Below are 22,087 nucleotides of genomic sequence, written 5' to 3'. Positions count from 1 at the left end.
GGCGCGGTGGCTCAGCCTGTAATCCCAGCACTTTGGGAGGCCGAGGCAGGTGGATCACAAGGTCGAGAGATCGAGACCATCCTGGTCAACATAGTGAAACCCTGTCTCTACTAAAAATACAAAAAACTAGCTGGGCGTGGTGGCGCGTGCCTGTAATCCCAGCTACTTAGGAGGCTGAGGCAGGAGAATTGCCTGAGCCCAGGAGGCGGAGGTTGCGGTGAGCCAAGATCGCGCCATTGCACTCCAGCCTGGGTAACGAGAGAGCGAAACTCCGTCTCAAAAAAAAAAAAAAAAATACAAAAAATTAGCTGGGCATGGTGGTGCGTGCCTGTGGTCCCAGCTACTCAGGAGGCTGAGGTTGCAGTGAGCTGAGATCGCGCCATTGCACTCCAGCCTGGCGACAGAGCAAGACTCCATCTCAAAAAAAAAAAAAAAAAAAAAAAAGTATATGCATCGTAGGTGTCTTTTCTGTTTTTGCTTACAAACTTGCTGGTCCATTACGATGCTCACTCATCTTTCCAAGTCAAGCAGCAAGGGCAGCAGGTGCTAGCCTTGCCCGACAGGTAATAGGGTCAACCAGCCTCAACCTGTGGCCCTGGCCCTGGCCGCCACTCTGCTCTCCACACTGACCCGATGTCCCTCAGATGCTCTGGGTTCCCCTAGGCCCAGCCAGGCCACTGCAGAGCCTACCCAGACACATGCAGGCCAGCCCCCCACCTTCTCCAGGAGGCCACCCTCCCACCCTCCCCTCTCTCTCAACTCCTGCAGCCCGCTCTGTGCTTTCCCAGACCTCCTGCTGCTAAGACTGCATATAACTAAGTTTCTCCAGGGTATATCCCCTAGAACAGAGAATCAGAAATTGGCAAACTACAGCCTCTGGGTCAAATCTAGCCAGCAGCCTATTTTTGTAAGGTCTTTGAACTAAGAATACTTTTTAGATTTTTTTTTTTTTTTGAGATGGAGTGTTACTCTGCTGCCAGACTGGAGTAAAGTGGAGCAATCTCAGTTCACTGCAACCTCTGCTTCCTGGGTTCAAGCGATTCCCCTGCCTCAGCTTCCCGAGTAGCTGGAACTACAGGCACACACCACCACACCCAGCTAATTTTTTACATTTTAGTAGAGGTGGGATTTCACCATGTTGGCCACGATGGTCTCGACCTTGTGGTCTGCCCACCTTGGCCTCCCAAAGTCCTGGGATTACAGGCATGAGCCACCACACCCAGCCTGCTTTTTAGATTTTTAAAGCGTTATAAAACAAAGACTAAGTGTGTATGTGGTTCACAAAGCCTAGGGTATTTACTCTCTTGTCCCTAACAGAAAGAGTTGACCAGTCCCTGCTCTGGACTCTACATCTAGAGAGCGCAGAGGAGTGGCCAGTGCATAGGTTGTATGAAAGGCCGATTTTGTAAATGAGCACCAAACTGCTCTCCAAAGCAGAGGTAACAACAAATACTTCCACCAGCAGCACGAGAATTTCTGTGATCCTACACTCTCACCAACACTTACAGTTATCAGTCATCTTCATTTCTACCAACCAAGGACAAGAGTCTTGTTGGCCCTCATCCTGGTTAGAAAGGTTTGGCATCTTTTCATATGCTGAGAGGCCACTTGTCTTTTCTTCTGTGAAATGCCAAATTGTGTTTCCTTGTCATTTTTTTTTCTTTGTGTGTGTGCGTTTTCAGGAGATGGAGACTCATTCTGTTGCCCAGGCTGGAGAACAGTGGCGCCATCATGGCTCACTGCAGCCTCAGCCCCCTGGGCTCAATCCTCCCACCTCAGCCTCCGGAGTGGCTAGGATTATAGGCACATGCCACCAGTCCCAGCTAATTTTTTAATTTTTTCAGGAGCTGGGGTTCTTGCTACATTGCCCGGCCCCCTCTCAAACGATCCTCCTACCTCAGCCTCCCAAAGTGCTGGGATTACAAGCATGAACAACTGCACCTGGTACTGTCATTTTTTTAATTGGGTTATTGTCCCTTGCAATATTTATGTGGAGAGATCCTACATCTATTTACTCTGTTAACAGCTAATCCTTTGTTAGTTATATGTATTACAGATGTCTTTCCCCTATTTATGGCTTGACTTTGTTGTTTTAATTATTGCACTTTAAATGCAGGTTTGTTACATAGATATACATGGGCCATGGTGGTTTGCTGCACCCATCAACCCGTTACCTATATTAGGTATTTTTCCTAATGTTATCCCTCCCCAATCCCTCCACCCCCTGCTCTTCCTCCCTTAGCCCCTGCTACCCGCTGTGAGGCCCCAGTGTGTAATGTTCCCCTCCCTGTGTCCATGTATTCTCACTCTTCAACTCCCACTTGATGCAGTATTTGGTTTTCTGTTCCTGTGTTAGTTTGCTGAGAATGATGGTTTCCAGCTTCATCCATGTCCCTGTAAAGAACATGAACTCATTCTTTCTTATGGCTGCGTAAGTATTCCATGGTGTATATGCGCCACATTTTCTTTATCTAGTCTATCACTGATGGACACTGGGTTGGTTCCAAGTCTTTGCTATTGTAAATAGTGCTGCAATAAACATAGGAGTGCATATATTTAGAAATGGAACTGCTTCATTAATTTGCGTGTCATCCTTGCTCAGGGGCCATGCGAATCTTCTCTGTATTGTTCCAATTCTAGTATACATGCTGCCAAAGTGAGCACTATGGCTTGACTTTATTTACGGTGTCTTTTAATGAAAAGAAATCTTAATTGTATTAGGCCAGGTGTGGTGGCTCGTGCCTGTAATCCCAGCTGGGAGGCTGAGGTGGGTAGATTACTTGAGGTCAGGAGTTCAAGACCAGCCTGGCCAACATGGTGAAACCCTGTCTCTACTAAAATACAAAAATTAGCTGGGCATGGTGGCACATGCCTATAGTCCCAGCTACTTGGGAGGCTGAGGCAGGAGAATTGCTTGAACACGCCTATAGTCCCAGCTACTCGGGAGGCAGAGGTTTCAGTGAGCCCAGATCGTGCCACTGCACTCCAGCCTGGGCAGCAAAGTAAGACTCCATCTCAAAAATAAAAGAAAAAAAAAATCTGATTAACTTGTGAGTGATGCTGGTTAAAAAAAAGGGACAGTCCAATATATACAGAAAAACAGAAGGCAGCCCTAATTCTGTCACAGAAGCAATGCCAAAAGGAGGTATTCTCAATGACACTAGCAAAGAAGCCACTATGTCAAATTGACAGACACTGCTCAAGGAAAATATGCTTTCTAAACAAACGCTGAAGAAAGAAATGACATGAACCCTGAGCAGAGCTAGCCGGCAGCCCCGTGACCTTCTGTATCAACGAGATGGCCACAGGATTGAACTGGCTCCTGGGAAAGCAGGAGACAGACGTCTCAATAGACACCAGAACCAGTGGACAGACAAGTCTCAGGTTTACTGATGGCCCTTGACTCTCCCAGTGATCAAGAGCCACCAAGAGCAGTCACCTCTGATCTGAAGTGTAAGAATCCTCTAATCACCTCCTGAAGCAGCTAGGACAATGGAGATGACATCTTAACTCCTCAAATAGGATATAAATACCTACCTGTTCTGCCTGAGCAAAGGAGCATTTTGGATTTAGGAAAACCAACACTGCAGACACATTTCTCACAATCAATTCAGAGGTAGACAGTAACAACCATCCCTACTGCTGGGCACTAATCTGGCGGACCCCCTCAGACCAGTGTGGGAGGCAATCAGCCCCAGGTTCCCCACCACCGATGTAACACAGAGGGCAAGAACCTCAAGGTCGCCAAGGAAACATTTCTATCTGTAGGACCAAGTTCTCAACAGCAGGGAGGGCAGTTTTTACTAACAGGCCCTCAACCCAACAGGTACACAACAAATACCAACAATGATAATTCACCGCATCTTTTATGATATTTATCCTTGTAAGCCATCTTAAATCTCCTTTGGAATCAGGTAAGGTGTACATAAATTTAGCAAACTCAAAAGTGATCATAATTTACAAATTTAAATTATGTCCTAGAATATTAAATTTAAATTATGACTACTAAGTAATGTCCACAAAAATGGCTGAGTAAGGAACTCAAAGTCCATCCTTCAATATGTGCAAGTTTTAAAACTGCCAAAAACTGTCAGAATCTACTCTTTTTAAAGCTTTGAGGGCCGGGCACAGTGGCTCACACCTGTAATCCCAGCACTTTGGGAGGCTGAGGCAGGTGCATCATGAGGTCAAGAGATCGAGACCATCCTGGTCAACATGGTGAAACCCCGTCTCTACTAAAAATACAAAAAAAAAATTAGCTGGGCATGGTGGCGCGTGCCTGTAATCCCAGCTACTCAGGAGGCTGAGGCAGAAGAATTGCCCGAACCCAGGAGGCGGAGGTTGCGGTGAGCTGAGATCGCACCATTGCACTCCAGCCTGGGTAACAAGAGCGAAACTCCGTCTCAAAAAAAAAAAAAAAAAAAAAAAAGCTTTGGAAACTAAAAACTTGCAGCAATCGGAAGAACACTTAATCGAGAGAAACAGCTGAATCTCAGCAAGAACAGTGAGTCCCACAGTACTTTAACCGCTGCTCCCATGCTGGCTGCAGCAGTGGCCTGGAAGACAACAGGCGGCCATTCCGGTGCATGCACTGGTCCCAGAGGGAGCGGAATGGGCCTCATCTGCAAAGAACTGCAATTGTTTGTTTTGACCCGTCTACTGACTCCATGGAAGACTGGCTCAAAGGGCGTGACTTTACCTCCTGGTGCTGAGGCATCTACTAGGGAAAGTGGGGAAAAGGTTATTGGAAACATTTACAGACAGACATATTTGCTGCTGCCTGAACCACTGGGTAACAGTTGAGGCAAACAATTTAACCAAAAGCTTGGGAAGAAAAGCTGAGGAGCAAGATGTTTTAGAAATAAGGGTTTGAAAAGCTCTGACACATTCTTGGAAATCTAGAAGGCTCCACAAACGCCCAGGGCTGTACATGTTCAGGAAAGACCTGAAAAAGCCGAGGCTTTCACCTCTGGCTGACCTTCAGGTTCTGGGCAAGCAGGCAGTGAATGCCAAGGGATCACCATCAAATGCCTGGCTGAGTGTTGAAGGCATGCTCCAACATATACATAGACCTCATCTCAAAAGAGTGGGAGACATGTGCTGTTCTAGGTACTTTAAAAATCTCTGTCTAATCACAAGCTGACCACTATGCTAATCGAACAGAGAACTCAGTGGCCACACATGATAAAGAATATATACTATATAAAATTAGATCAGAAAAGTAACTACACAAACAATGACTATAACAAGCAGCCAACAAACCCTGGAGAAGGAAGAATCTCATTCCAAAGTTGCCACAGTATAAATGCAAACTTCTAGTTTTCAACACAGCATCACAAGGGATGCAAAGAAAGTCCAGTTCACATGCAGAAAAAAGGCAACTAACAGAAATCGTTCAAGAGGAATCCCAGACATAAGACTTATGGATAAAGACTTTAAATATGCTACTTTAAACATGTTCTAAGAATTAAAGAAAACCATGTCCAAAAATCTAAAAGATCCATCAGAACAATGTCTCACTGAATAGAGAATATTGATAAAGAAAAAAAAGATATTTTTAAAAAAGAACCAAACAAATTCTGGAGTTGAAAAGCACAAAAACTGAAATGAAAAATTCACTACAGGGGCTCAACAGCAGAAATCAATGGACAGCAATGACAATCAGAGAACTTAAAGATAGGACAATTGAGATTATACAATGTAAGAAAAAATAATGAAGAAAACAGCCTCAGAAACTGGCAGGACACCATCAGCTGTACCAACATATACATCATAAGACCTCAGAAAGAGAAAAAAAGAGAAAAAAAGAATATTTGAAAAAATAATGGTAGACAAGTCTTGCATTTAATGAGAAACATTAATCTGCATAACCAGGAAGCTCAACAAACTCAAAGTTGGGTAAATTCAAAGAGCCACACCCAGACACACTGTAGTCGAACTGTAGGAAGCAGCAAGAGAAAAGTGACTCTTCAAATATAAGCATTTCTCAGTAAGATTAACAACTGATTTCTCATCTAAAGCCACAGAGGCCAAAAGGTGACAAATAAAGGCTGAAAGAAAAAAATCTGTCAACTAAGAATTCTTTTTTTTGTTTTTGGAGATGGGATCTTACTCTGTCACCCAGGCTGGAGTACAGTGGTGCAATCATAGCTCTCACTGCAGCCTCCAACTCCTGGGCTCAGCAATCCTCCTGCCTCAGTCTCTCCGGGACCTGGGACTACAGGCCCGCACCACCATGTCTGGCTATTTTTTAACCAAGAATTCTATATCCAGTAAAACTATCTTTCAAAAATGAGCGAGATCCTTCCCCCAAAATACTAGGTAACTCCAAGTGAAAGTCATCCCATGAATGCAAGGTTGGTTCAACACACAAAAACCAATTGATGTAATATATATTAATAGAACAAGGGGAAAAAACCCTACACAATCAGTTTAATTAATGTAGAAAAAGCATGTGACAAAATTCAACACCCTTTCATGATAAAAACACTCAGAATAGTAGGAACAGAAGGAAAGTTCCTAAGCATGATAAAAGGTATCTGTGAAAACCCATAAGCATATACACTGGTGAAAAACTGAAAGCTTTCCTCCTAAAAACAGGGACCAGACAAGGATGCCTATTTTCGTCTCTACTAATCAATACTTTACTGGAAGTTCTAGCCAGAGCAGTTAGACAGAAAAAAAAAATCCAAATCAGAAAAGAAAGAGTAAATTTATCTCTATTCACAGACAACATTATCTTACATATAAAAAGTTCCAGAGAAACCACAAGAAAAACAAGCTAAGAAATTGATTCATTGTAGTTGCAGGGTAAAGATCAACACATAAATATTAGCTGCATTTCTATACACCAGCAATAAACAAGCAAAAAAAAAAAAAAAAAAAGAAATCAACACAATTTATTTATTTATTTAATTTTTTTTTTTTTTGAGAGTCTCACTCTGTCACCAGGTGCCAGGCTGGAGTGCAGTGGCACAATCTCGGTTCACTGCAACCTCCACCTCCTGGGTTCAAGCAATTCTTCCACCTCAGCCTCCCAAGTAGCTGGGACTACAGGCACACGCCACCACACCCAGCTAATTTTTTTTTTTTAATTTTTAGTAGAGACGGGGTTTCACCATGTTGGCCAGGATGGTCTCTATCTCTTGACCTCGTGATCTGCCCGCCTCAGACTCCCAAAAGTGCTGGGATTACAGGCTTGAGCCACCGCACCCGGCCCAAGAACACAATTATACTTACAATAGCATCCAAAATAATAAACTACTCAGAAATAAATTTAATCAGGGAGGCAAAAGACTTTTTCAATAAAAACTACAAACACTGAGGAAATAAATTAAAACAAAAATAAATGGCAACACATCCCACGTAAATGGACTGGAAAACTCAATATTTTGGTAAATACAAACTATGGCACTACCAATAATTTATAATGTTTATATCCATAAAATAAATGGCATAAATATTACTAGGTGTGTTTCTGTGAGGATGTTTTGGATGAGATTAACATTTAAACTGGCAGACTGAGTGAAGCAGACTGCCATCCTCAATATGAGTGGCCCTCATCTAATTAGTTCAAGGCCAGAATAAAACAAAAAGCCTGACCCTTCCCCACCATCAAGGCAGGTTCTTCCTGCCTGCCTATCTTCAAGCGGAGACATCAGCTTTTTTCCTGCCTGTGTACTCAAACTGAAACAATGGCTCTTCCTGGGTCTTTGGCCTGCCAGCTTTCAGATAGGAACTACACCACTGGCTTCCCCAGTTCTCAGGCCTTCAGACTTGGGCTAGCACTAGAAGTAAACCATCTGTTCTCTTGTGTCTCTAGTCCACCAACTCCTCCTGCATATCTTGGGACATGCCTACCTCCATGTGTGAGCCAATTCCATTTAATAAATCTCTAAGACACACACACAAACACACACACGTACACACAACTGGTTCAGTTTTACTGCAGGACCCTAACACGCTACCCAAAGTGATTTACAGATTCAGTGCAACCCCTATTAAATTTTCAACAGCTCTTTTATGCAGAAATAAAAAATCTGAGTCTAGGCACCATGACTCATACCTAGCAGTTTGAGATGCTGAGGCAGGAGGATCACTTGAAACCAGGAGTTCAAGACCAGCACAGGCAATATAGTGAGAGACTATCTCCACAACAGGAAAAATAAAATAAAAATCTGATCCTCAAATTCTTAAGGAACTGCAAGATGCCTCAAATAGCCAAAACAATACTGAAAAAGAAGACCAATGTTTTAAGACTCGTATTTCCCTCTTTTGAAACTTACTACAAAGCTTTAATAATCAAAACTATGTGGTACTGGCAGAAGAACAGATATACAGACCAATGTAATAAAACTGAAAATACAAAAGTAAACACATGTATCTATGGCCAAGTGACTCTTTTTTTTTTTTTGGACAGTCTCGCCTTATCACCCAGGCTGGAGTGCAGTGGTGCAATCTCAGTTCACTGCAACCTCTGCCTCCCAGGTTCAAGCGATTCTTGTGTCTCAGCCTCATGAGCAGCTGGGACTACAGGCGCACGCCACCACGCGCAGCTAATTTTTTGTATTTTTAGTAGAGACGGTGTTTCACTGTGTTAGCTAGCATGGTCTCAATCTCCTGACCTTGTGATCCACCCGCCTCGGCCTCCCAAAGTGCTGGGATTAAAGGTGTGAGACACTGCACCCAGCCTGCATTTTTTAGTAGAGATGGGGTTTTTTTCATGTCGGCCAGGCTGGTCTTGAACTCCTGGCCTCAAGTGATCTGCCTGACTTAGCCTCCCAAAGTGCTGGGATTACAGGCATGAGCTACGGCACCTGGCCTCAAGTGACGTTTGACAAGTGTGCTAAATGAGACCATTTAGCAGGAAAAGAATAGTTGAACAAACAGTTCTAGGACAGCTGGGTTAACATTTGCAAAGCAAACTTGGACCTCTACCTCACTCCACATACACAAACTAACTCTAAATGGATCAGCAATCAAAATATAATAGCTAAAACTATAAAATTCTTAGAAGAAAATACAGGGGGTAAACCATTAATGACCTGAACTTGGCAATGGATTCTTAGATGCAACAACAAAAATATAAGCAACAAAATAAAAAACTAGACAAACTAAACTTCACCAACATGAAAAACTTTGTGCACTAAAGGATGTTATCAGTGAACTGAAAAGACAGCTAACAGAATGGGAGACAATACCTGCAAATCACATATCTATTAAGGGTCTAGCATCCAGAATATATAATATATATAAGGCACTCTTTTTTTTTTTTTTTTTTTTTGGAGACATAGTCTCACTCTGTCGCCAGGCTGGAGTGCAGTGGCAGTGGCACAATCTCTGCTCACCCCAACCTCCACCTCCCAGGTTCAAGCGACTCTCCTGCCTCAGCATCTCGAGTAGTTGGGACTACAGGCACCCGCCACCACACCCTGGGATGATAACTGCTATTCTCTTTGGATTAATCTGCCTTGCACTCTTTGCTGACGGCTGTGGGTGACAGAATTAGGCATGTACAGGATCACAAGACATGGAGATCATTTTCTCTCGCAAGGAGGAAACTAGAGCTGACAGGACTGCTGGAAAAGATCCCTAGGCTCCCGAAAAGCAGCTACCTGAACTTCTGATTCAGTGTCAGCTGCAGTGGGTGGGTCTTTCTCTGGCCTCCCTGAGCTTCTCGCCTTCCCCACCCTCCTGCTGGCATTGCTTTTCTCCCTTTCTTTCCTTTCCCTTTCCTATCTTTTCTGTTATTCGGAGCTACCATCATGCCCAAAGACCACATGTTTGAGAATCGCCCTTGAGAGCTTGACCCTGTAATCACGTGGCAATACTTTCTCTTGTTCTCCACCTTCCAGGGAACAGGAATTTTGGGGTTCATGTCATAGTTAGTTCTACAAATTATCTTGAGCAGTTAAAAGCCCTTGCAAGCTCAAAATTTACTGCTCTGGGCTCCTTCTGGGAAAAGTGATGGAAACTGCCCAATGTTGTAGCTTAGCAGTTAAGGCTGTCTTTTCACAATGGTGGCTTGGGTTCAGGTTCAATTTTCAGCCTAGAAAATGAGCACTTTCTGGTTGGTATTTGGGTGACCTTTGCCATTTGTTGATTCTCTTCCCCTTCATGTGAACTGTCTTAAATTTTCCTTTCTCTGAGCACCTGGGAGGTTACATTTGGTAAAGTTCAAAAGCCAGGAATATTGGTGGTTTGGTGTGGCTAAAGTTGGGTAATAAGAGGTTTAAAAGGACTTTTAGAAGAGTGCTATGGTTAAAAGTCAGGTTAATTAAAAGTGGATATTCAAGCTCTAACAGCCTGGAACTTCTTAGGAAAAACAGGAGGTGCCACATACCCTGTTTGGGGAAAAACCTCTATTTTCCTCACAGAACCCCAAGAATTACTAAAAGTGGATAGATACCTCTCAAAATCTAAGGCTCTGTTCTGTTTTGCACTGCATTACTGCATTATCTGATTTTTTTTTACTTTTGGGGATATCAGAAATTACTTCACATTGTGAGAGAGCTTTGGTGAGTAATAACTAGGTAGGAAATAATTTAATACTTTGGGGGACAGCTAAATGGCATGGGGGGGATACTTGGATCTTTGCATGTCTGGATCAAAAGCATGCTCTTGGCCACCTGGGAGGTGTGGAGAGATCCTCACCCTTCCCCACTAAGAGGTAAGACTCTAGTGGGGGATGGGCTGATCACAAAAAGGGCTGATTGGCTTTGGGTTGCTTGGCAATGAAATACGTGGTGAAATCACTGCACTGTTGTGTTCTGTAGCGTTTCTCTTTTGGGATCCAGGATCCAGTATAAAAATGGGACCTTTGATTTTTGGGGATCTGTTTTGCCTTCCAATTGTGCCTGCTTATTAGGCTGTGAAACTGCATGCTTTCCTAGCACTGTTCTACCATGAAGCTGGTAATCCAATTAAGGAACTAGCAAATGAGAAGCCTTACAACTACTTGGTTTTCCTTTGTCTATGTATTTATATGTGGTATGTGTGTGATATAAAAGGCTTTGATTAATTGGCTTAAAAATAAATGCTTAAATCAGTATTTTGTCAGAAAAGTAAAAAGTGTAATGCCTTTTAATTCATGTGACTTAAGCTGTAGAGAAGTAAAGAAAATTTTACAGATTATTGGTAAAATAAAAGAAACAAACAAACAAAAAAGATTACTGGTAAAATAAAAACATTTGGTCTAAATCGGGCAGGTCAAATCACCTAGGGCCATTAGATTCTAGGTAAGGCCTGGGGACTTGTGGAGCTGGCCATGCTTCCTAGCTACGCTAGGAAGAGTCAGACCTTATCTGCTCTCCTGCCTGGTGTCCTAAGCGCCATGCCTAGTGCATAATTAAAATTGCTCACCAAGTTTTTCACCAAAAGTAAAAGCTGCTAAGAGTTAACAGTATCACATACTTGAGACTACTTGAAAAACAGTTTTATACGCAAGGTGTGTAAGGAAAGTGAAATGTGTTTTCGGTAAAAGAAGGCATGTGAAAGTGGATTTTTTTTGGGGGGGCCTAGATTAAAGGGTTAAGGGATTGTTTTAAGTTAGGAGAAAGCTGAAGGTTTATAAAAGTTGTGGAAAGTTTGTGAAATATTAATCTTGTAAAAGAAATTCTGTGTGTGAACACACTCACTAAAGTTAAAGGGAACGATTATATAGTTCTATAAATTGAACACTGGACAAGCGCAACAGGTTTTTCTTAGAGCACTGCTCTGCTCTTTAACAAAAATTGGTAAAGGGTTATAAAAGGTTTGTAAGAATTTTATCTTATGGTCAGACATTAAAATTAGGCAGATTTGTCTATAACGTTTTGTTAAGAATTGGGTTTAACATTAATAGTACACTAATGCAATGATGAAATTTGGCTTATTTGTTATAAAAATCATACAGGAAACACTGTCAAATATGAAATGGTGTTTGGCTTTCTTTGGCCTGTATTTACATAAATGTTATTGGTATGTGTTCCAAAGTAATGGGAAACTCCTAGAATTCTGATTTGACTCAGTATATGTTATTAATAATTATAATTATGTAAAATTGTATGCCACAAAAGTAATCAAAATTCCTAGTCAATTATGCCTTTAGTTGTGGCTGCCTTAAGACTTTTTGTCATCCAGAGACAACTGTTGTGTTGATCTTCTTCAAAAGGTGGTTTATAGTCAGCTACAGGACTTCGACAGGTGCTCTTAGATACAGGTTTCTAATAACTTTGGAGACTGTAACATTAGAATAGAGAAAAAAACTTTCAGGACTCTCATGGAGAGCTGAAATGATTATGAAGTAGAATAGGAGTTAACTGCATGGACTGAACAAAAGACTAAAGTAATCTTTTTAGACTTTTTGCTTAAAACGTTACTAATCATTTTTGTTTTTCAGAGTCAAGGAAACTTTTGAGCTACTTACAGCTTTGGATAATTGAGTAAAGTACACTTCTGTGAACAAATCTGAAGGATATTTGTTTCTCTCTACCTGCTTTTTCCAGCATTTGGAAACTATTTGTGAGCATTCTTATGGCAATATAGTTATTTGCATGAGTACAGTAAGAATCCGTTTTCTTTTACAACAGGACACAATTAGAGAAACTGGTTACTTTACCAAGGCTTTGACTGGATTGGTGTGCTTTCCTTTAAGGACTCAACCTTGACTTATAGAGCCAATAAAATACCCTTGGAAAACTGGCCTCATACCCTGTCTACACAGTTCCTGTGCAGGGTTCCTAACCTGTGGTAAGTAAACAATGTCACTTTCTGACAGGCCCAGGAGCCCCAGTCATCTTGAGACCTCAAAAGGAGAGGAATTTCATAACTCACAGGTTATCTGAGGGTACAAACCCATGGCTGGGCTTGATTTTTAAAGTCTTATCTGAGGTTCCTTTTATGGAACAAAGTTCCATCAAAGTAAATTTTTTAAATGCTATGTGAAAAATAATTGTTCTTGCTGCACTTTATACAAATAATCAGGCCAAGTACAATAAAGCAAGTCAGTCTTAACATAATTTGTCTTCAGTAAAAATGGGAGACCAGAGAGAGAAAATATATTCTGTGTCAGGAAGTACGGTACAGCTGTTATTAGACTCTAGTCTCATCAGCTGTTTTTAAGTTTTTTTCTGCAACTGAGGCTAACTGTGCTTACTCCTGTGAACCAACCAGTGATCTTTGGCTACTGCTCAGAAAAAACAAGAGAGAAGAGGAATGTAAAAAATCAAGATCAATATTCTAATTCTGGGCATGTACTGGAATCAGCTAGCGACCCCGTCTCGGCTTGGTTTCAACAACTGCCCAGTTCATGGAAAGCCTTCTTATTTAGTTTACTCAGGATAATTTTACTTATTCTACTTTACTGTTGTGGAATATATTGCTGTTGTACTCTTTGTGTAGGGATGCAGGATAAGTTTACTGAATGTTTTCTTAAACTGAACACTTACTAATCTTCCAGATATCACCTTTTACTGGAACTTGGAGTTATGAATGGCCCTCAAGATACTGATGCTTTCTGGTGGAACTATTCTCTATCCTGAATACGAGAGACTCTCATAGTTAGGCAAGAATACCATCACCCCATTCCACCTGAAGAAGTTACAGAAGATGGATCTTTGTCCCTCTACAACATTTAGGATTAAGGGGTCCCCTGTGAAAGACAGCGGGGAAACATGTCAGAGGCGTCTGAACCAGAGCAACTCCAGCTTAATAGGGGGTGAGGAAAATAAGGCTGAGACCTACTGGGCTGCACTTCCAGCAGGTTAGACATTCTAAGTTACAGGATAAAATAGGAGGTCGGCACAAGATACCGGTCATGAAGACCTTGAGGATAAAACAGCCTGCAGTAAAGAAGCTGGCCAAAACCAAGAAGGCAATGAAAGTGACCTCTGGTCGTCCTCACTGCCCATTATACTCTAATTATAATGCATCAGCATGCTAAAAGACACTTCCACCAGCATCATGACAGTTTACAGATGCCATGGCAATATCAGGAAGTTGCCCTGTATGGTCTACAAAGGGGAGAAACCCTCAGTTCCAGGAACTGCCCACCCCTTTCCTGTAAAACTCATGAATAATCCACTCCTTTTTAGTATACAATCAAGAAGTAACAATAAGTATAAACAGCAAGCAGCATGGGCTCTGCCTATGGAGTAGGCATTCTTTATTTCTTTATTTTCTTAAGAAACTTGCTTCAACTTAAGAAAAAAAGAAGAAGAAAGAGGCCAGGTATGGTGGCTCATGCCTGTAATCCCAGCACTTTGGGAGGCCAAGGCAGGTGGATCACCTGAGGTTGGAAGGTCGAGAACAGCCTGACCAACATGAAGAAACCCCGTTTCTACTAAAAATACAAAATTAGCCAGATGTGGTAGCACACGCCTGTAATCCCAGCTACTTGGGAGGCTGAGGCAGGAGAATCACTTGGACCTGGGAGGCAGAGGCTGCAGTGAGCGGAGATAGTGCCATTGCACTCCAGGCTGGGCAACAAGAATGAAAACTCTGTCAAAGAAAAGAAAAAAAGAAAAGAAAGAAAACGAAAGAAAAGAAAACCAGAGGAGAGGAGAGGGGAGGAGGGGGAGGGGTGGGGAGGGAAGGGGATGGGAGGGAGGAAGGAGGGGAGGGGAGGGGATGGGGGAGGGGAAGGGAAGGGAAAGGAGAGGAGGGGAGAGCAGAGGAGAGGAAGAAGGAAAATAAATACAAATCAAAACCACAATGAGTTCCCACTTCACAATCAGTAGGATGGCTGCAATTTTTTTCTTTTTTCTTTTTTTTTTTTGAGACAAGGTTTTACTGTCATCCAGGCTGGAGTGCACTAGTGTGAACACGGTTCACTGCAGCCTTGAACTCCTGGGCTCGGGCTCAGGCAATCTTCCCACTTCAGCTTCCCAAATACCTGGGAATACAGGTGTGTACCACTAGGCCCAACTAATTATTTTATTTTCTGTAGAGACAGGGTGCCACTATATTGCCCACGTTGGTCTCAAACTCCTGGACTCACATGATCCTCCCACGTTGGCCTCCCAAATTGTTGGGATTACATGCAAAAGCCAATGTGCCTGGCTTTCTTTTTTTTTCTTTTTAAGATAGGGTGTCATTCTGTAGCCTGAGCTGGAGTGCAGTGGCACGATCTCAGATCACTGCAACCTCTGCCTCTTGGGCTCAAGCAAGTCTCGTGCCTCAGTCTCCCGGGTAGCTGGGACTACAGGTGGGTGCCACCATGCCCAGCTAATTTTTTGTGTTTTAGTAGAGATGGGGTTTCACCATGTTGCCCAAGGTGGGCTCAAATTCCTGAGCTCAGACGATCCACCCACCTCAGCCTCCCAAAGTTCTGGGATTACAGGTGTGAGCTACCGTGTCTGGCCTATAATTTTTTTAAAAAAGGAAAATAACAAGTGTTAGGATGTGGAAAAACTGAAACCCTCATACACTGCTGGTGGAAACATAAAATGGTTCAGCCACTAAGGAAAAGAGGCTGGCAGTTCCTCAAAAAGTTAAAACATTACCATATGACCAGCAATTCCACTCTTAGGTATATGTTCAGAAGAACTGAAAAAAGGTACTCAAACGCATGTATACACATGCTCGCAGCAGTAAAATGTCTATAAGGGTAATTTATTTTCTTTTTTTTCCTTTGAGGTAATTTCGTTCCTTATTTTTCTTTCTTTTCTTCCTCTGTCACCCAGGCTGAAGTGCAGTGGTGCGAACATGGCTCACTGTGGTCTTGAACTCCCAGACTGAAGCAATCCTCCTGCCTCAACCTCCCAACTAGCTGGGACTACAGGCATACGGCACCATACCTGGCTAACTTTTCTATTTTTTGTAGAGATAGGGTATCGCCAAGTTGCCCAGGTGGATCTCACCAGTGTTGCCCAGTCTGGTCTTGAACTCTTGGGCTCAAGCAATCGTCCTGCCTCAGCCTCTTAAAGTGCTAGGATTACGGGCATGAACCACCCGCCTGGTCTGTGATGGTAATTTCTAATCTGTGACCATATCTCGTCTGTTTACACTGAGTGGACAGGCAGGAATGCCCGTGTGTTCCACAGGCAGGCCTACCACCAGAAGTAGCAAGAAATAAGTGAGACTGCGTATGTGGAAGGATTGCGAAAACCTTTGATTAGATTTCTTGATTTAAACATAAATAGCTTTATTATAATTGCCTATATATGGGCATAAAAATAGTTAAATTCTATCTTTATCCTAAAATTTAGATATGACCATTATAAGTTAATGGCAATTGTGTATTTATAATTATTGTGTTCATCAAGAAAAATTGTGCAAATTCAGTTAAATACATTAAAGATGGCATTCGAGGCAACTTTTAGGGACCTGCCAATTAATGTTTGGCATCTTGATTTGCGGGAGCACCTTGGAGGTTCCAATGCTCAGATGCTGGACACAGGCGCCTCTGGTTAGAATGGTGGTCATATACATGCTGGGAACCTGAGGCCACTGCCTACTTAATAGCCCACTTCCTATCCTCCCTGAGCACCGGGTTTGAGAAGAGAATGTTTGTTCCCACACAGAGAGAAATGTACTGCATGGCAACAACAGATCCGCTGAGCAAAGCCGGCGCTAAGAAAACTACAATGAAGGCAACTGTGTGACTAAAAAAATGGCCCCCAAGCTGGTACACTTGGAGGAGCTGAGGAAGGGCCAAGACCAGAACTACCAGGAGCAGCAGCATCTGGCACTCTGAGCTCTGTGACTTTTTTTTTTTTTTTTTTTTTTTTTTTTTTTGAGACGGAGTCTCACTCTATTGCCCAGGCTGGAGTGAGTGCAGTGCTGTGATCTTGGTTCAGTGCAACCTCTGCCTCCCAGGTTCAAGCGATTCTCTTGCCTCAGCTTCCTGAGGAGCTGGGATTACGGGTACACACCACCACACTCGGCTATTTTTTGTATTTTTAATAGAGACGGGGTTTCACCATGTTGGCCAGGGTGGCCTCAAACTTCTGACCTCAAGTGATCCACCCACCTCAGCCTCCCAAAGTGCTAGGATTACAGGCGTGAGCCACCACACCCAATCTGCAACTGTTATTCTACAGCCTTCTTCAAGCAGAATTTTTACTCTTATTACTTTACTTACTGTTTGCTACAGTTCTAGACACGAGTTTACTGTATTTTGAGGTCTCCTTTTTAACTAAAGGAAAGGCATCTCTAATTATTTGAGATAATTATTTCATAAAGGTGTTGTTTCTCATCAGCTACTCGGGAAGGCCCTCGCTGACAGGTGAGGCATATCTATACCTAGTACAGCAAAGAGGAGGACTGGATTCCTTTCACTTTCTTCTCTGCCTCCATTACACTAATGATTTGTTTTATGTTCCCTATTTCTATGATTTTAGTTGAATGTTACACTTTAGTTAGAATTTAAAAACTGGAAACAAAAGTACATCTGCTGACAAAAGGGTGCTCCAAGAGCTGGAAAGCCCGGGGAAAACCAAAAAAAGGAAGCATCAGATAAACAAAGCAAAAGTCTCCTGCTGTAAGACAGCAATAACACACGTGGGGAAAAGCAGCTCCACATCCAGCCCAGCAGGGCAATTAGAGGTATCATCCAAATGATGCCAATAAAGGGAGAAGGGCAAAGATCATGAACAGACAGGTGTGCCCTGCTGATAACAAGGCTTTCCGAAAATCCATATTCATGCAAACATTTCAGCATACTGACTCTGTTCCTGATACCTGATGCCAAATGTTCCACTGCGGGAAGCACCCTGGGCAAGTAACGGGAGGCTGGATTCTGACCAGTCAGACAGGCAGATCACAGGCACACATGAAAAGCCCCCTTAGGACAGGGAGGGAGAGACACACAGACCAAGTGACTCAGGCAGACACCTAGGAAAGAACCTGATTAAATCACAGTGTAAGACATGGTATTAAAGCCTTTGAGAAATCAATAGTTATTTGGGGCCCAGCATTGTCAGTATCCCTTAGTTCATACAAGTTAGGATTTTTAAAAAGTATTCATTCAGCCCTTACTATATACAAAGACACTGTGCCTCTTCTGGCCCAGGGCCAGAGCCCTGCCATCTGGACAGGAAGCAGGGAGAAGAGCCAAGGGCTAAGTCCACTTGACATGCAACCAAGTGCAGGCAGCACCTCTCCAGATGGAGGCCTCCCCAAGGCCATGCCCGCCACACAGGGCTGGAGCCCTGGGGCTGTGTAAGGGGTAGAAATTTTAAGTGTGATAAGGTTCATCTTCCTGGAGTACCAACTATATTTGAAGAAGTGAAAAGCATAAAACATGGTCACACTGTGAGGCAGATTATAATGTTTCAATCAATTGCTAGAATAAAACATGAGATTTCAAAAAATACTGGATCTGCCAGGCACCGTGGCTCATGCCTGCAGCATACTTTGGGAAGCTGACATGGGAGGAATGCTTGAGGCCAGGAGTTCGAAACCTGCCTGGGGAACATAGCAAGAGCCTGTGTCTTTTAAATAAAAATGACAAAAGGGAAAAAAAACAACGCTGGATCTCACATCTGCACAGATGTGTGCCTCCTGGTGAGGGCGCCATGCACCTCTGACGCACCTGTGCTGAAAGGCTCAGCCAGAAGGAACGAGCCTCTATATCCACCCAGAGGCAGAAGAACATGTCCAGTGGAAACAGCAAAGGCCAGAGTGGGGGAACTTCTGATTACTGGACAATCAGCCAAGATTCTCCAACAAATAAAATGCAAGGAAAACAGGGATGGGGAAAAGTATTCTATTGATTAAGAGACTTAACAGACATATCAGCTAACTGCAATTATTTGGACCCTGCTTCAAACAAACTAAAAACACCAGACACTATCAGGGAAAACTGAATGGTACTATGATGATACTATGATTATAAATGAAATTTGAACAGCAGTTTTCTTGACACTTTTCAATTTATGAAAAATAGTTATGTATTAAATCTCATTTTGGAAGCAAACATTTCAAACTTTTCATACTTATATTAACATTCTAACATATGAAAGATTTATTGTCATATACATATTTTTTGAGATGGAGTTTCGCTCTTGTTGCCCAGGCTGGAGTGCAATGGCGCAATCTTAGCTCACTGCAACCTCTGCCTCCTGGCTGGGATTACAGGTGTCTGCCACTATGTCCGGCTAATTTTTTGTATTTTTAGCAGAGATGTGGTTTCACCATGCTGGCCAGGCTGGTCTCAAACTCCTGACCTCAGGTGATTCACCTGCCTTGGCCTCCCAAAGTGCTAGGATTACAGGCATGAGCCATCGCACCCAGCCCTTTTTTTTTTTTAAGGGACAGGGTCTTGGTCTATGGCCAGCCTAGAGTACAGTGGCATGATCCTAGTTCATTGCAGCCTAGAATTCCTGGGCTCAAGTGATCCTACTGCCTCAGCCTCCCAAGTAGCTGGGACTACAGGCACACACCACCATATCCAGTTAATTATTTTATCTTTTTAGATAGGGTCTCACTATGTTGCCCAGGTTGGGCTCAAACTCTCAAGAGATCCTTCCATCCCAGCCACCCAGTCACAAATTAAGAGACTGAAACACAGTATTTTATTTTCTTTCAAACTCCTAGAGAAAGATGGTTAAGGAGCAAATGTTCTTTTATCAAAAAATGCAATACTCCATGAGGCAGGCGACACCCCCAGCTGCCTGCAGTGGGCACCTTCTAGGGAAGGGCACGACTAAGATTTCGGAAAGCAGGCCTTTCACAGAGAGGTGCAGGCCACCACTCCTGCTTTTCCAACTTATTCACTCATTCGGGCCATCATGTACAGTATCTACTATTTTCAGTTTAATACTGGTTTGAAAAAAAATGAAAAATAAAAATAAGGTCAGACACAAACCAAAACAAAGTACCATGTATGTAGAAAGTCAAATACATCTGCAGAAGAATCAAAGTGCTAAAGCCAACAGTGAATATGTTCAGGATGTTCTGCAATTTAATTACTTAATTTTTATGCAAAATGAAAAATTAACAGCTGAAGAAAGAAATCTACACAAATTAAAATTTTCTAGTGGCATACCTTTGTGTCATATGCTTTAAGGTGAAATATGGACGCTTGATCGGGAAGGAAGGACTTCAATAAAAAAAAGAAGCGAAGCAACGCCAACCTTATCCTTCTTTAATTACTGTAGTGGAGTCCCTTACCTAGAAAATAATAATAACATTTGGTCAATTCTCATCTGGAAAATATTTAGAGCTTTTAAAAATGAAATTTCAAGGCCAGGCACAGTGGCTCATGCTTGTAATCCCAGCACTTTGGGAGGCTCAGGAGGACGGATCGCCTGAGGTCAGGAGTTTGAGACCAGCCTGATCAACATGGTGAAACCCCCATCTCTACTAAAAATACAAGAATTAGCCAGGTGTGGTGCCACACACCTGTAATCCCAGCTACTAGGTAGGATGAGGCAGGAGAATAGTTTGAACCTGGGAGGCAGAGGTTGCAGTGAGCTAAGATCATGCCACTGCACTCACTCCAGCCTGGGCAACAGAGCGAGACTCCATCTCAAATAAATAAATACAAATAAAATTTCAAAATGTAAATTTCTATAACATGAAGAAATTTAAGATTACACATGTTTAACTACTGTACATGCATGTGTTTTGCAGATTTTCCACATTTTTTAATGGAATATGCATTATAAAAACTGATTACTTTGCCGGGCACAGTGGCTCAAGCCTGTAATCCCAGCACTTTGGGAGACCGAGGCGGGTGGATCACGAGGTCGAGAGATCGAGACCATCCTGGTCAACATGGTGAAACCCCGTCTCTACTAAAAATACAAAAAATTAGCTGGGCATGGTGGCAAGTGCCTGTAATCCCAGCTACTCAGGAGGCTGAGGCAGGAGAATTGCCTGAACCCAGGAGGCAGAGGTTGCGGTGAGCCAAGATCGCGCCATTGCACTCCAGCCTGGGTAACAAGAGCGAAACTCCACCCACCCCAAAAAAAAAAAAAAAAAAAAAAAGATTACTTTAAAATTGCTTTTACCATGAGGTATTACTTACTTAGAGAAAGGTACAGGAAACATATATATACAATTTCATTAAATTATCATATAAATACGTCTAATTACCACGAAGGCCAAGGGATGGAGCATCGCCAGAACTCCTTAAAGGCCGGGTGCCTCTCTCTGACCCCAAACCCCTTCCACCACATACATAAGTATTCCCTTAACAAAATGGTTTTTATTTGATTTGTTGAGGCAGGGTCTTGCTCTGTTACCTGGGCTGGAGTGCAGTGACGCAATGGCAACTCACAGCAGCCTCGACCTCCTGGACTCAAGCAATTCTCCCATCTCAGCCTCCCAAGTAGCTGGGAGCACAGGAGGATGCCACCACAGCCAGATAATTTTTTTATTTTTATTTTTAGAGGCTGGATCTCCCTATGTTGCCGAAACTGGTCTGGAACTCCTGGGCTCAAGTGATCCTCCCACCTCACCTTGCCAAAGTGCTGGGATTACAGGCATGAGCTACTGTGCCTTAGCTCGTATGGTTATCATTTCCTAACTTTTCTTTAGAGATTTATCACCCAGGTGTGCAGCCCGACCAAACGTAATTTATAAAAAATCCAGAAGCAGATGAAAATAAACAGAATCAATGAGGTGGGTGGATTGCTATATATATTCCTGTCTTGCTTTTTTCTTTCCCTTTTTCGTTGTTACTGTGTCTGTGGTTTGTTTTCATTGCTGTGTAATATTCTGCTCAGTAAATATGCCATAATTTAGTTAACCAATCTCATCTTCTAGCGTGTATTTGCTTTGGAGCAAATACAAACACGAATATTTTTCTGGTACAGCTGTCTCAAGCACTTTAGGCATGTATTTCTCTAGTGCACATACCTAGAAATATGACTGCTAGCTTATACAGTAAAGCCAAACTATTTCCCAAAGCAGTTGTAATATACACTCCCATCAGAAAGGTATGAGAGGGTTTCTGTTGCTTAACTTTTTCAGCAACAATTGTCAGACTTTTTAATTCCTACTAACTGAACAGAGGTATAATAGTATTCTAAATTTTTCTTTTTTTTTTTTTTTTTTCAGACATGGTCTACCTCTGTCACCCAGGTTAGAGTGCAGTGGCACAATCATGGCTCACTACAGCCTTGAAACTCCTGGGCTCAAGAGATCCTCCCTAGCAGCT

The 22,087-nt window shown here is 42.6% G+C and overlaps 1 protein-coding gene and 1 non-coding gene across 12 annotated transcripts in view; both read right to left on the bottom strand.

Annotated features, from left to right (window-relative positions):
* The window catches only part of TRAF3 (TNF receptor associated factor 3), a 133,988-nt gene that overhangs the window by 41,077 nt on the left and 70,824 nt on the right, over positions 1-22,087 (bottom strand). For 10 of the 11 annotated variants that reach the window (XM_074394336.1, XM_074394335.1, XM_039462943.2 and 7 more), the window contains one exon: positions 19,970-20,094. The exons of the other annotated variant lie outside the window; for it this stretch is intronic. The gene's annotated coding sequence lies outside the window, so the exon portion shown is untranslated. The remainder of the gene's footprint in view (positions 1-19,969; positions 20,095-22,087) is intronic. 11 annotated transcript variants of the gene reach the window in all.
* Positions 2,558-2,664, bottom strand: LOC120361433 (U6 spliceosomal RNA). Its single transcript, XR_005577626.1, has one exon. It is a non-coding gene; the product is annotated as a U6 spliceosomal RNA (small nuclear RNA).

The sequence above is a fragment of the Saimiri boliviensis genome, chromosome 2, assembly GCF_048565385.1.
Source record: "Saimiri boliviensis isolate mSaiBol1 chromosome 2, mSaiBol1.pri, whole genome shotgun sequence".
In the NCBI taxonomy this organism is placed as follows: domain Eukaryota; kingdom Metazoa; phylum Chordata; class Mammalia; order Primates; family Cebidae; genus Saimiri; species Saimiri boliviensis.
Note: the sequence above shows the minus strand (reverse complement) of the source record. Positions and strands in the feature narration are given on the sequence as shown.